This window comes from Squalius cephalus, assembly GCF_949319135.1.
Source record: "Squalius cephalus genome assembly, chromosome: 8".
NCBI classification, from domain to species: Eukaryota; Metazoa; Chordata; class Actinopteri; order Cypriniformes; family Leuciscidae; genus Squalius; species Squalius cephalus.
Window position 1 is genome coordinate 26,838,033 of NC_137129.1, and position 15,794 is coordinate 26,853,826.

The 15,794-nt window shown below is 43.5% G+C and overlaps 1 protein-coding gene across 2 annotated transcripts in view; it reads left to right on the forward strand.

Annotated features, from left to right (window-relative positions):
* Positions 1 to 2,786: 2,786 nt before the first annotated feature.
* The window catches only part of LOC307163876 (uncharacterized protein), a 41,933-nt gene continuing 28,925 nt past the window's right edge, over positions 2,787 to 15,794 (forward strand). Inside the window, exon 1 of one of the 2 annotated variants that reach the window (XM_079880177.1) lies at positions 2,787 to 3,004. The gene's annotated coding sequence lies outside the window, so the exon portion shown is untranslated. The remainder of the gene's footprint in view (positions 3,005 to 15,794) is intronic. The other variant, XM_079880176.1, reaches the window with a different exon arrangement.

The following is a 15,794-nucleotide window of genomic DNA, read 5'->3' on the forward strand; positions in this document are numbered from 1 at the left end:
GAAATAATAATAAAAATAAATAAAAAAAACATTGAAATGTTGTTGTTTCATTTTTTCTTATTATAAGACATTACATAAATATAACATGTATCACTACTAAAATAATTTGGTAATATAATTTGGTAACATTCTGTGAGTAAGTTAATAGTAATAGTAAACCTATACTAAAAAATAATAATAATGTGAACTAATGATTGTCAGTAAAGTCTACTAATGTAAGCTTGATTTGTGTATTGCACTCACTTAAGGTTGTCTGCAGTTAATTGAAATATTTTAGAATATGGGTGATTCTATTAATGATGGCTAATATTAAATCACAGTGATACAGTATTTAAATTGTACAGTGAGAAACTGAATTTAAAGTTATTAACTGTTACCTACTGTTAATAGTACTGTATGGCCATATACAATGCATTACAAAAACAGTGCTTAACTGTTTTTATTTATACAGTAAATTAACCAGCACTGTAAATGCAATTGAAATCACAGTATTTAATTAATATTTCTTCTACAGTAAAACAATCAATACTGTAAATACAACTAAAATCACAGTGTTTAATTGTTTTTGATTTTACAGTGAATACACAAAATACTGTAAATGGAAGTACAGTACCTTTACTGTAAAAAGTATTATACAAACAGCAACTTATGAGAGACGATCTCCTCACACTGGTTCAAGTTCAAGTACCACTTCCAAGTCGGGTTTCAAGTTTCGGTAGGCGCTTAGTTCCATCAGTTACTGTTAACATATCCCCTCTACTATGATCATGCTTCAATCAGGTAAGTATACATTAACTTGGCTTTTCTACTGCTCCCTTCACCAGCGGCATAGTTCAAATCGGCGACTACGGTGACGTGGCAGTGTTTTTAAAAACTGCTAATCCAGTCTGCAACGTAACACACTCCACTTTAAACAGTAGGGCTGGATAGCTCGCCTGATTTTGTAACAAGTGTAAGCAAAGATTCACGTAACTGATATACGGACATCCACAGTGCAGTGGTAATTATTGATCACCAGCATCATTGATCCCACGCACACATGGGCAGTTTGCAAAATACTTCACTAACAACTGCGTTACAGAATAGAATTAAAACAAGGTTAAGAGCAACAGAAATATTAAACCAGCTTTATATGCTTATATGCCATATTCACAGCTCGCACTCCTCATTCCGTCTGCTCACTCACCACTGAGAGTAGTACACCTCAAAGGAGCAGTAGGCCTACCGAATTCAACTTGTTTTGCGCCCTTCTCTGCAGAGCCGATCAGCCCTATACGCACGCTACGCAAATTACTCAAGGCCCCGCCTCCCCCTCGTGTCAAAGTGCGATGAGAAAATTAAGAAACTATCCTTCTGGTCACAAAACGAGATAAAAAAATCAAATAAAAAAAAACATAATCAGGTGTTCTCTCCTCTCCAAGTTTGATGTCAGCAAAGAACAGTAAAGTTAAGCTCATGTGCATCTCTCTCTAGTCTGTCTGTCTAACCCAGCTGGGCAGTGCATCTTTTGGTCTTTCTGTGTGTTGCTTACTAATGCCGGCCACTTCCAGGGCTATGTTCTGTGACTTTGTGCCTGACAAAAAAAAAAAAAAAAGTGAGAGTGAAATACAACTATTTATTTATTACGTTTAATAAACGACAAAGGGCAACGGTGTTTGTTTATATAAACTGCAGCTCGGAAAAGATAACCACGTCGCGCGTTAACATGCGTTCATATGCACGTGCACAAAATGACACGCGCCCTTTCCAGCAAAACATCTATGGGGACTCCTCATTTTAGACAATACTTTTAAAAAAAGACAATGATTATCTAGTCTCCAAGTCAGTTTAGTTACAACTCTGCAATAAAGCAAGATGGAAAGCAATGTATTGACATTTGTATTTATTTATAGGCTATATTGCTTTTAAAATGTTGATTGGCTGGACATACTGGTCAATATGGATGCACATCCCTCAGTAAATAACCATTAAGTATTGCTTTTATAATTTAAAACACAGTGACATGTTATGGCAAGCCATTTTAGCTTTTATCCATTCACAACATGCATTTTTGATATCAATAATTAAATTTATACTATTTAAAATGTGAATTCTTGATATCAAAGAATGTACTTTTTCTAGTAACAATGTCTATTTCTGATATCAGGAATTACATTTTTCTTAGTACTAGTTAAAGGAGGGAGGATTGTAGTGGGAGCACTGGGGTGTCAGGTGTGACTGTGTGGCAATGGCAAATGGTTTACATGGCTCATGGGTCAGGTAGGAGGGCCCCTTAACAGAATTTTGCTTAGGGCCTCAGGGCCTCTGCTTCGTTACTGCTTCGGCATTTACAGATATGTTATTTGACAATCACTTCCCGATCGCCGGGAAGATCTCGACTTATACCTAGCGATTATTGCAGACTTCAACCAAACACAGGGAGGCACATTATTTTATGAATCTCAGCTCGTTTTCTGAAAATATAACTATATATATTATCCCCAAACATAAAAGAACAGCCATCAATACCGTTAAATATATGAAAAGTTTACAAAATTAAATTAATGAAAACACAAAACTATAAAAAAAAGCAGTTCCTAAAAATTTGAAAATTATACATGTAGCCTAAATATATGACCATATCTAAAAAGGAAGAAGCTGGGCTAAAAGAGAGCAAGTTGGCCATTGGATGTTATGCATATGCTGTAGTAGATATGGTTTTATAGGGTATATGTCACGGGGTGACCAGGGCCGGAACCTTTCTGCACGGGAGTTGTGGCTATGGAGGAACACTTCCGGTGCAACACAGGGCCGGTTCCGGTGACTCACGAACAGGGCGGAAATGCAGCGAGAGCTGATCGGGCGAAATCACCGGCACGTGCGAGGGAAAAATCCCAAACAGTGATTGGGGCGCGAGAAGCATAAAAGACGCTGACATTGCAGCGAGGGGAGGAGGAAGAAACAGCGGGAGACACGGCAAAGACGCGAGAAAAGGACGGAGGACTGAGGAAGCAGGATTCTTTCAGCTAAGTGGCTAACTTTCTTTGGCATGAATATTATATGAGGAACGAATATATCCCCATATTGCCTAAGGATTCTTGTACTCTGTTTGTTACCCGGGAGGTGGTTATTCGGCCTTATTGAACCCCGAGGTGGGGGTGTTTTGCTGGAAGATAAGTGACGTGGAGATGATGGTGCAATAGATTCCTGTGTTATGCCAGCCAAGGGCGTAGGTTTGGCCTCAGCTTTGGTGGGGACATCCCCCCTCCCCCTGGAATAATTTTGTTGTAAGATACCAGTGCTTTAATGGCGATTTCAGACTGTTGGCAATACAGAATATCACAATACAGAAGTGAATCTACTTCATCTCATTATATTGTATCCTGACCCCAATACACCATCCTGTATACTGTCCCTAAAGAGCTAGTATAACTGTATAATCTCAAAAATGCACTCTCAAAAAATAAAAATAAAAACCTGAGACTGTGTAATGCTGAACAACCAAACGTTTTATTAACATAAATTATTATGTACATTAGTATTTACACTAACAAAAAACACTGTCACAAGGAAATACTTTCAGAACTTGTGGAGCAAAACAAATCTAAATAAATAAATATAATAATCTTTTTTCTATCATAAACACTATTTACTCTCCAGTACCTCAAACAAATACTCACACTCACGTTAATACCTGGGAATGTGAAATGCTGAACAACCATATGCCATACACCATACACAGCCTAATCAATACTCTTAACCTTAGTTGAAAGATTGCTGCTGCTAGGTTTAACTGTAACAACATCCTGGGTAACACATACTATCACCAATACTATTTTCCACAGTAGAATCTGCGTTTGAAAGCCTGTCACTACTACTGCTAGTTTATTTGTGTGGCTAGTTATTTTGCCTACTTACACTCTGCTTTATGAAAAAAGCTTCGTATGTCCCCTTTCTTCTTCTTGGGTGGCATAGCTGATCTATCTACAAAGTACAAAAAGTGGCAAAAAACGGAATATTAAAATGTTTTACTCTGGTCTTTGTATGTGGCAGAGAGACAGCCCTGGTAACTTACCGTCGGCTTCGTCGACGCGCGCGCGCACACACACGCACGCACACACGCGCACACACACACACACACACACACACACACACACACACACACACACACACACACACACACACACACACACACACACACACACACCACCCGCTCGCTGCCAGTGCAAGCACAAAAGTAGTCCCGGCCCGCGCGTGTAGCCTGTCAGATACACCGCCGCCAATCAAATTACGGCGTTTCTTGTACTGTCGTTGTTTTGGCCGTTGGAATCGATCCAAATAGCAGCGCAAAGATCCAAATAGCAGTTCAAAGGAGCTTGCTAAATATTGGTGGGGACAAATTTGTCATCTCAAAATATTGATTGGGACTAGTACCTAGCGTCCCCCCCTAAACCTACGCCCATGATGCCAGCGCATGAAGATTCCATTCATCGAGGTGTCCAACTGAGCCCGAACACTGCCTTATCCATTGCAAGGTTTGAAATGATTTGCAGTGCTGAGTTGTTATTTTCACGTGTGGAGTTGGGAGTTTTGTAGTGTACACACGAGTGTGGGATCCCCGCGGATTGTTCGGGTGACCGAGTGGATAAACCCCCTTTATGTAACTGCGCCGGCTCATGGAATCCAGTCTATCTCCTGTTGTCATCTAGTCCTGTGAGTACGAAATACAGAATTAATGTTGACATCCTCGTCTGTCCTCCGTCTGTGCTGAAGCACATCAGAGCTGCTGAACTGAGTCTATCTTCTGCTGTAATCCAGTCCTGTGAGTACGAAATACAGAGTTAAAGGAGAACTCCGGTCAATTTTAACATTGAGCTCATTTTTTTTGTACATTTGGAGTGCTGTCAGTACAGAGAACAACGACAAAAATCGGTGTTGCCTACACCGAGTTATTCTATTTTTAAAATTTGCACCCTGTTGACTTCAATGGGGCAAGTACTAAACCTGCTTTTAGCCTCTTAACATCCTTGATGTGTCATTACAAGTGCACAGAAAATGTGAGTGATTCCTTCTGAGTGAACACGAGTGAGTCTGACTGCAGTAGATGTGAAAGATATGTATAAAAATGATGTTATTTAAGCCAGCGCAAATACCTTTGTTTACATCCTGTTTTTCGGTTGAAGTCCAAAGTAGTCGATTGCAGAGTTCACATGCATAGGTTTAATACCTATGATCACGCGCGTGAACTCGGCAATCGACTACTTTGGACTTCAACCGAAAAACAGGATGTAAACAAAGGTATTTGCGCTGGCTTAAATAACATCATTTTTATACATATCTTTCACATCTACTGCAGTCAGACTCACTCGTGTTCACTCAGAAGGAATCACTCACATTTTCTGTGCACTTGTAATGACACATCAAGGATGTTAAGAGGCTAAAAGCAGGTTTAGTACTTGCCCCATTGAAGTCAACAGGGTGCAAATTTTAAAAATAGAATAACTCGGTGTAGGCAACACCGATTTTTGTCGTTGTTCTCTGTATTGACAGCACTCCAAATGTACAAAAAAATTAGCTCAATGTTAAAATTGACCGGAGTTCTCCTTTAATGTTGACATCCTCGTCTGTCCTCCGTCCGTGCTGAAGCACATCAGAGCTGCTGAACTGAGTCTATCTTCCTGCTGTAATCCAGTCCTGTGAGTACGAAATACAGAGTTAATGTTGACATCCTCGTCTGTCCTCCGTCTGTGCTGAAGCACATCAGAGCTGCTGCACTGAGTCTATCCTCTGCTGTAATCCAGTCCTGTGAGTACGAAATACAGAGTTAATGTTGACATCCTCGTCTGTCCTCCGTCTGTGCTGAAGCACATCAGAGCTGCTGCACTGAGTCTATCCTCTGCTGTAATCCAGTCCTGTGAGTACGAAATACAGAGTTAATGTTGACATCCTCGTCTGTCCTCCGTCTGTGCTGGAGCACATTAGAGCTGCTGAACTGAGTCTACCTCCTGCTGTAGTTCAGTTCCGTGGATAAGAAATGCAGAGCCAATGTGTGTTGGAGAGACAAAGGAAGAGACTGCTTGATTTTAAAAGACATTCCTTTAATAAATAAAAAGTTTACATTGTATCACCTGTCGTCTGACTTCTTCATATCCAGCGGGGTAGCTCCTCAGGGTGGTGTGGTAGTTCGGGGGTGTTGGTTGTCCGGCTCTGTGCCTGTATCCCCCCCCCCCCCCCCCCCCCCCCCCCCGGCCTGTGACATATATATGGGTATATATGAAGTAGGAGTATATAATACAAAGGCAGTAAATTACACATTTACAAAAGTGCTGAAAAGTCTCTAACAACTGTTCTGTCACATTCACCGTCTTCTTCCTCATCTGTGTGTGCACTACACTTCCCATCATCCTCCTTGGCACACCTGCACTCTATCAGCCATCATCATCATCACCTGCACTCCCTCGTTAACAAGCCCTATATATTCAGCACTCTCCCTTCACTCCTCGTCTGGTCTCGTCTATACATGTCGATTCATGACACTCAGACCCTCTACATTACCTACCTGCATACTCACCGTTAATCCCGATCTTCTTCAGCCTGTCTTCATTCCGTCTTCAGAGAAACTTCATCATCTTCATCTGCAAGAGAGAGATAGACTTGGTTATCATTCAGTTAAGCTTCATCTGATTATGAATTTTTTACACCTTATTATTATATGAATTATACCTTATTATACCTTATTATTCATATAATATATGAATTATTATTACACCTACTTCCTGTTTACTCACCTTTCACGCTGTGTCTAATCCATTCTGCTATTAAAATATCAAACCTACCATCTTGTCTGCTTCGTGTATGCAAACCTGACAGAAGACCAGACCAAAGATGCAGAATCCTTTGGATTACAGAGCTAACCTGTTGTCCCTATTCGACGCAGCCCCGTTCATCATCCGGTTGGTTCCTGCCGAGCCGGCATTCCAGTTCGGGTCCGGAACGCCACCATCTCCAGCCATCTTCGCCACGCCATCCATCCTCATCCACAGTCCAGCCGAGTCTGCACTTCACGCCAGTCCAGCCGAGTCTGCACTTAACGCCAGTCCAGCCGAGCCCGCACTTCACGCCAGAGCTGCCGAGACCAAAGCAGTATGCGTCGTGCCCGCCGCACCTGTGACTGACAGCGTCGTGCCCGTCAAGCCAGAGACTTTCTGCCCAGTATCTCCTGTTCCTGTCCTCAGCCAGAGTCCGGACGAGAAGGACTTAATTGACCTTTTTTCAGAGCTTCCTTTGCCGCTGGTTCCGCCCAGCTCAGAGCCCTCTTCATCGCTGGTTCCACCCAGCTCAAAGCCCTCTTCGCTGCTGGTTCCGCCCAGCTCAAAGCCCTCTTCATCGCTGGTTCCGCCCAGCTCAGAGCCCTCTTCGCCGCTGGTCCTGTCCAGCTCAGAGCCCTCTTCATCGCTGGTCCTGTCCAGTTCAGAGCCCTCTTCGCCGCTGGTCCTGCCCAGCTCAAAGCCCTCTTCGCCGCTGGTCCTGCCCAGCTCAAAGCCCTCTTCGCCGCTGGTCCTGCCCAGCTCAAAGCCCTCTTCGCGGCTGGTCCTGCCCAGCTCAAAGCCCTCTTCACCGCTGGTCCCGTCCAGCACAGAGCCTTCGCCGCTGGTCCCGTCCAGCACAGAGCCTTCGCTGCTGGTCCCGTCCAGCAGAGAGCCTTCGCCGCTGGTCCCGTCCAGCAGAGAGCCTTCGCCGCTGGTTCCGTCCAGCCCAGAGCCTTCACCGTTGGTCCCGTCCAGCACAGAGCCCTCGCCGCTGGTCCCGTCCAGCACAGAGCCTTCGCCGCTGGTCCCGTCCAGCACAGAGCCTTCGCCGCTGGTCCCGTCCAGCACAGAGCCTTCGCCGCTGGTCCCGTCCAGCACAGAGCCTTCGCCGCTGGTCCCGTCCAGCACAGAGCCTTCGCCGCTGGTCCCGTCCAGCAGAGAGCCTTCGCCGCTGGTCCCGTCCAGCAGAGAGCCTTCGCCGCTGGTTCCGTCCAGCCCAGAGCCTTCGCCGCTGGTCCTGTCCAGCCCAGAGCCTTCGCCGCTGGTCCCGTCCAGCACAGAGCCCTCACCGCTGGTCCCGTCCAGCACAGAGCCTTCACCGCTGGTCCCGTCCAGCACAGAGCCTTCACCGCTGGTCCCGTCCAGTACAGAGCCCTCTCCGCTGGTCCTGTCCCTGTCCCAGAGCCTGTTCCAGAGCCTGTCCCAAAGGCTGGGTTTGATGCCGTCACTCTCCCCAAGAATTTTTTTGGGGGGGGGGGCATATGTCCTCGCCGTGGCCACCCAAGGGCCCACGGCCGCCCGAAGGGTCTTCACCGCCGTGGCCGCCCGAAGGGTCTTCACCGCCGTGGCCGCCCGAAGGGTCTTCACCACCGTGGCCGGCCGAAGGGTCTTCTCCGCCATGGCCACCCGAAGGGTCTTCTCCGCCGTGGCCACCTCCTGAGCCTGCTTCGCCATGGCCACCTCCTCAGCCTGCTTCGCCATGGTCATCTCCTCGTCCTGCTCCGCCGTGGTTGGCGATACCATCCTGGAGTCTCCTGTCTGTCGTCTTCCTGTCCACCCTCCGGTCACAGACTCCAGGATGCCCACCCCCCCCTCCCGTGTTCTGTCTTCTACGGCGCGGTTCGCGCCTAGCGGGAGGGGGGAGTAATGTCACATTCACCGTCTTCTTCCTCATCTGTGTGAGCACTACACTTCCCATCATCCTCCTTGGCACACCTGCACTCTATCAGCCATCATCATCATCACCTGCACTCCCTCGTTAACAAGCCCTATATATTCAGCACTCTCCCTTCACTCCTCGTCTGGTCTCGTCTATACATGTCGATTCATGACACCCAGACCCTCTACATTACCTACCTGCATACTCACCGTTGATCCCGATCTTCTTCAGCCTGTCTTCATTCCGTCTTCAGAGAAACTTCATCATCTTCATCTGCAAGAGAGAGATAGACTTGGTTATCATTCAGTTAAGCTTCATCTGATTATCTACTTCCTGTTTACTCACCTTTCACGCTGTCCAATCCATTCTGCTATTAAAATATCAAACCTACCATCTGCTTCGTGTATGCAAACCTGACATCTACACTATATTTTTTTTAAATTAATATCATTAAGATATTGTAATACTTAAAATTTAAGTTCTACAATAACAGAAAATATGGTACAATCGCTGTAACACAACTTTTCCTGGCGACTACTTTAATCCACCGATATGTGTGATAGAAATATTTATGTAATAGGTATTTGAATATTAAATGTACAGAGAAGGCAGACTAAGGATGCTCAGGTCAAAGGTCACATACTTAGCCAAAAAGTGCTTAACACAGTATAACTAACAGTCATATGTTAGATTATATCATTTCAAACAAATCACCAGAACAAATCACAGTCAAGAAGACTCAAGTGATATTATATTTACTCATTTGTATGATTTAAATGTTCATGTATTTTTCTATTCAAGGGACTCACTTGGTTGTTGATCCAAGTGATCACCGATCTCCCGGCCGTGAATAAAAATTCCTACAAAGAGCAACTTGAGAGTAATGTTGGGTATATGCTGCACAGCTGAGACATAGATTCTACGCTCAAAAGTCAACAACAGAATATCAAAGTGTGATTGAGGTAGTATCTTGTCTGGATGCCGTCACCTTACTTCAGGTAAGTATTGTACAAAGAATTAATAAGATTAAGATTTAGTGTTTATATAAATAAATATATAATAATAATAATAATTTATTTAAGCAGTATAATATGCTTCTCTGCTCAGTCACCTAAATTTCATCACCTAAATCTTTCTTCAAGGCAGGGCATATATCTCTTGTCTGTTAATGCCGGCCTATTTAGTGCCTAATTAAGCGACCCGATCCAACTAGACGAAGGGTGGATGTCCGATCTCAGATTTTGGACATTTGTTTCTTTTGGACTCTATGTGGCTTAGTGGTCATTGTCTCTGTGTAACCTCATCTCTGTGCGGCCTTTAGTGGCCTTGTGGCATATCGTTGCCTTGTCCTTTGTGCCTATTGTGGCAGTCTGGCCCTCCGGGGCAATAGTTTTGTGTGGTCTTCCATGGCCTTGTGGCATATCATTGCCTTGTCCTTTGTGCCTATCGCTGGCAGTATGGCCCTTCGGGGCTTAGGTTCTGTGTGGCCTAGCAGCCTTGTCTATGAGTGTTTTGTTTCTCGTCTGAAACGCAAAGGGGGAGGTGTTGCTGTAATGTATGGTAATATTTTCAAAACCACTAAGAAATCTAGTTTTAAATATACTTCTTTTGAAGTGTTGGTGCTTATTGTAAAAATATATAGTGCAAACGATAAATCACGTTTGAGATTTGTGCTGGCTACTGTATACAAGCCACCAGGGCACCATAAAGATTTTATCAAAGAATTTGCGGACTTTCTATCAGAATTATATATTGACTGCAGATAAAGAACTAATTGTTGGTGATTTTAATATACACATAGATAATGAAAAAGATGCATTGGGATTGGCATTTAAAGACATTGTAAACTCTATTGGAGTTAGACAACATGTGTCAGGACCTACTCATTGTCGTAATCATACTCTAGATCTAATATTATCACATGGAATAGATGTTGATGCCGTTGAAATTCTGCAGCAGAGCGATGACATCTCAGATCATTATCTAGTCTCATGTAAATTACATTTAGCCAAGGCTGCAAAGCCGACTCTGTGTTATAAAAATATGTTAGACCTATCACTTCTGCCACTAAAGATTGCTTTATCAATAATCTTCCTAATCAGTTTCATCATCTCAGCATCCCAGATAGCTTAGAAGAACTTGATATTGCAACAGAAACTTTTAACTCTCTCTTTTCCAGCACTTTAGACACAGTTGCTCCGTTGCACTTAAAGAAGATTAAAGAAAATAGTCCTACGCCGTGGTACAACGAGCACACTCGGGCCCTTAAGAGAGCAGCCAGAAAAATGGAGCGCAACTGGAAGAAAACAAAATTAGAGGTATTTCGGATTTCATGGAAGGAGAGCTTGATTACTTACAGAGAGGCTTTAAAAGCTGCTAGATCTGCTTATTTTTCAACCCTATTAGAAGAAAATAAACATAATCCTAGGTATTTATTTGAAACAGTGGCTAAACTAACTAAAAAGAAAGCTTCAAGCCCAGAAGTTTCCAAGCAACACAGCAGTAATGACTTTATGAACTACTTCACTTATAAGATTGATAATATCAGGGACAAAATTATAACGATGCAACCGTCTACTACAGTATCACATCAGGCAGTGCATTTTAGTCTCCCTGAGAAAAAAATTGATTCATTTATTGCTATAGGAGAGGAAGAATTTTGCAAACTCGTTAATTCATCTAAATCGACATGTATGTTAGACCCTATACCGACTAAGCTACTGAAAGAGATGCTCCCAGAGGTCATAGATCCTCTTCTTACTATCATTAATTCGTCTTTGTCTCTAGGATACGTACCAAAAACCTTTAAGCTGCCTATGATTTAACCGCTTGTAAAAAAAACGCAACTTGATCCTACAGAATTAGTCAATTATAGGCCGATCTCGAATCTGCCTTTTCTGTCAAAGATATTACAAAAAAAAATATCCTCACAACTGTGTTCCTTTCTTGAAAGAAATGATATCTGCGAGGATTTTCTGTCCGGATTTAGACCGTGCCATAATACCGAGACAGCTCTCGTTAGTCACAAATGATTTGCTCTAATCATCCGATCGTGGTTGTATCTCTCTATTAGTGTTACTTGATCTTAGTACTGCATTTGACACCATTGACCACAACATTCTTTTAAATAGACTCGAACATTATGTTGGCATTAGTGGAATTGCATTAGCATGGTTTAAATCATACTTATCTGACCGTTATCAGTTTGTAGCAGTAAATGAAGAGATGTCTTATCGATCACAAGTTCAGTATGGTGTACCACAAGGCTCAGTACTAGGACCGCTGCTGTTCACTCTGTACATGCTACCCTTAGGAGATATCATTAGGAAACATGGAATTAGCTACCACTGTTATGCTGACGATACTCAGCTGTATATTTCTTCAAAACCTAACGAAACTTACAAATTCACAAAATTAACGGAATGCATAGCTGATATAAAAAATTTGATGACTAGTCATTTCCTACTTCTAAATCCTGAAAAAACAGAGATTCTAATTATTGGACAAAAAACGTCCTCACGTAATAACCTAGAATACTGTCTAACACTTGATGGCTGCTCTGTTAAGTCTTCGTCATCGGTTAGGAACCTGGGTGTGCTCTTTGATACCAATTTGAAAGTCACGTGTCTAGTATCTGTAAAACCGCATTTTTCCATCTTAAAAATATATCTAAATTACGCCATATGCTCTCATTGACAAATGCGGAACAATTAGTTCATGCGTTCATGACCTCAAGGCTAGATTATTGTAATGCTCTACTTGGTGGTTGCCCTGCATGCTTAAAGGAGAACTCCGGTCAATTTTAACATTGAGCTCATTTTTTTGTACATTTGGAGTGCTGTCAATACAGAGAACAACGACAAAAATCGGTGTTGCCTACACGGAGTTATTCTATTTTTAAAATTTGCACCCTGTTGACTTCAATGGGGCAAGTACTAAACCTGCTTTTAGCCTCTTAACATCCTTGATGTGTCATTACAAGTGCACAGAAAATGTGAGTGATTCCTTCTGAGTGAACACGAGTGAGTCTGACTGCAGTAGATGTGAAAGAAATGTATAAAAATGATGTTATTTAAGCCAGCGCAAATACCTTTGTTTACATCCTGTTTTTCGGTTGAAGTCCAAAGTAGTCGATTGCAGAGTTCACACGCATAGGTTTAATACCTATGATCACGCGCGTGAACTCGGCAATCGACTACTTTGGACTTGAACCGAAAAACAGGATGTAAACAAAGGTATTTGCGCTGGCTTAAATAACATCATTTTTATACATTTCTTTCACATCTACTGCAGTCAGACTCACTCGTGTTCACTCAGAAGGAATCACTCACATTTTCTGTGCACTTGTAATGACACATCAAGGATGTTAAGAGGCTAAAAGCAGGTTTAGTACTTGCCCCATTGAAGTCAACAGGGTGCAAATTTTAAAAATAGAATAACTCGGTGTAGGCAACACCGATTTTTGTCGTTGTTCTCTGTATTGACAGCACTCCAAATGTACAAAAAAATGAGCTCAATGTTAAAATTGACCGGAGTTCTCCTTTAATAAACAAACTACAGCTAGTTCAAAATGCAGCAGCTTGAGTTCTTACCAGAACCAGGAAGTATGACCATATTAGCCCGGTTCTGTCAACACTGCACTCTGGCTCCCTATTAAACATCGCATCAATTTTAAAATATTGCTGGTTACTTACAAAGCACTAAATGGTTTAGCTCCGCAGTACTTGAGCGAGCTCTTAACGCATTATAGTCCTTCACGTCTATTGCGATCTCAAAATTCCGGCCAGTTGATAATACCTAGAATATCAAAATCGACTGCTGGCGGAAGATCCTTTTCCTATTTAGCACCAAAACTTTGGAACAGTCTTCCTACCATTGTCCGGGAAGCAGACACGCTCTGTCAGTTCAAAGCTAGATTAAAGACACATCTCTTTGACCTAGCATACACATAATACATTATAGACTTCTATAATTCAATGTTAGGCTGCATAGATCAGGTCAGCCGGAACCGGGAACACTTCCCATAAATCCTGATGTACTCATTACATCATAAGAAGAATGGCATCTACGCTAATTTTAGTGTCTTTGTTTATCCCGAGGTTTTCCCGCAGCCTGCCGGATCCAGGCCGTATCCAGATCTGACGAAGGACCTTCGCCTGGACCCGATGACAACGCAGTGCTGAAGTGCCAACTAGTCTCTCCCTATGGAGGATCCCTTTCCCACTCTACAGATAAAGCGTTGTCGGGAAAATTTGTTTCACGTACCTACCCCGAAGTGACAAAATAAAATTCTGTATCAAAATTTATAAGGAAAGACCAGTACTTTGTTTAGGCTTGGTTTGTAGTGAATTACAAACCTGCTCACATATATTAAAACGCACATAACTATAGAACCAATTCTTATTGCGCATGTGAACGCCATCAGCGTTTATCACAGGTTCGCGTTTAAAGTCTGTGTAGAGAGAATGGTGTCGTCTTAGCGGCCCCTAATTTAATGACAAATGATCGTTGTGACGGAAGTGAATCAATCAAAACTAACGTTAGCTGGAAAATAACTTTATTAAAGAACTGCTATAAAGCCAAAACAATCTCTGTTACCTTAAATTATACGCTTATCTCTGTAAAGCTGCTTTGAAACAATCTACATTGTTAAAAGCGCTATATAAATGAAGATGACTTGACTTCTGTGTGGCATTAGCGACCTTGTGGCCCAGCGGGCCTTGTCTTTGTGTGGGTCTTCGAGGCCTTGTGGCATATCGTTGCCTTGTCCTGTATGTGGCCATTGTGGCCTCGTGGCCCTTAGCAGCCTTGGTTCAGTGTGGTCTAGTGCAGTGGTTCTCAACTCCAGTCCTTGGGACCCGCTACTCTGCACATTTTGTATGTCTCCCTTATTTAACACACCTGAATCAGATCATCAGCTCGTTAAGAGAGACTCCATGAACTGAACGGAGTGTGTCAGATAAGAGAGAAAATACAAAATGTGCAGAGCAACGGGTCCCGAGGACTGGAGTTGAGAACCACTGGTCTAGTGTCTGTTGTCCCTGTGTGGCTTGTCTTTGTGTGGCCTATAGTGGCCTATTGTGGTCTTGTCCAATGTGGCCTATCATGGCCTTGTGGCCCTCGTGGCTCGGTTCTGTGTGGTCTATCATGACCCCGTGGCATATCGTTGCCTTGTCCTTATGACCCATCACGGTCTTGTGGTCCATTGTGGCCTTGGTTTTATGTGGCCTTTTGGCCTTGTCTAGTCTTACCTCGTCTTCTGTGTGGCATTAGTGGCTGATCGCGGCCTTGTCTCTGTGGTCTACCAAGGCCGTGTGGCTGATCGTGGCCTTGTCTCTGTGGTCTATCTCGGCCGTGTGGCCCTGCTCTGTGTGGCCACTATGGCCTGGCTCTGTTACCCCTTTTCCACCAAGGCAGAGCTGGTGCTGTTTCGGAGCCAGAGCCTAGTTTCAAATCGGTTCTTTGTTTTTCCACCGCCAAAGCACCAGCTCCGAACCAGTAAAACTGGTTCTTAAGTAGCACCAAATCATTGCAGGGTCTAGAACCGAGCCAAGAAAGAACCGCTTGCGTCAGGGGCTGGGGGCGGGATTACCGTGACCAACAAGACGAATAGAAACTTGTGACCGCCATTTTTAAATAGCAGCTAGTCGAGCTAATAGCAGCTCGATTATAATATCCGTCTATGTAAGTTACGGCGAGCTGCACGAACGCGCTGGATTCCGATGTATTTTTGCAAACTCATGAGCATCCATAGTATTGCAACGTCCGTTATTGTTGATGGCTTGTTTGAGATGCATCGGAGCGGCGAGTACCGATCGGAGCTGCGGGAGTGTTTGGAGAGCATACGACTCCTTGTGCTTTTAGATCGCTATCGCAGTGCTTTGATGTCATGCGGCGATCAATCTGCGAGAAGCCGATGCATCTCGAACAAGCCTGGCGTGTTTGTGTTTGGCGCTACCGCACTAGCGGTTGCTGGGCAACATGAGACGTATACAGTGACGTAAGATCTGGCTCTGTTGTGGCTCTCTAGCCGGTGGAAAGGCAAACCGGTTCTTAGTAAGCTCGTCAGTCGAACCAACTCTGAACCAGCTCTGGCTCTGAACCAGCACCCGGTTCTTGTTGGTGGA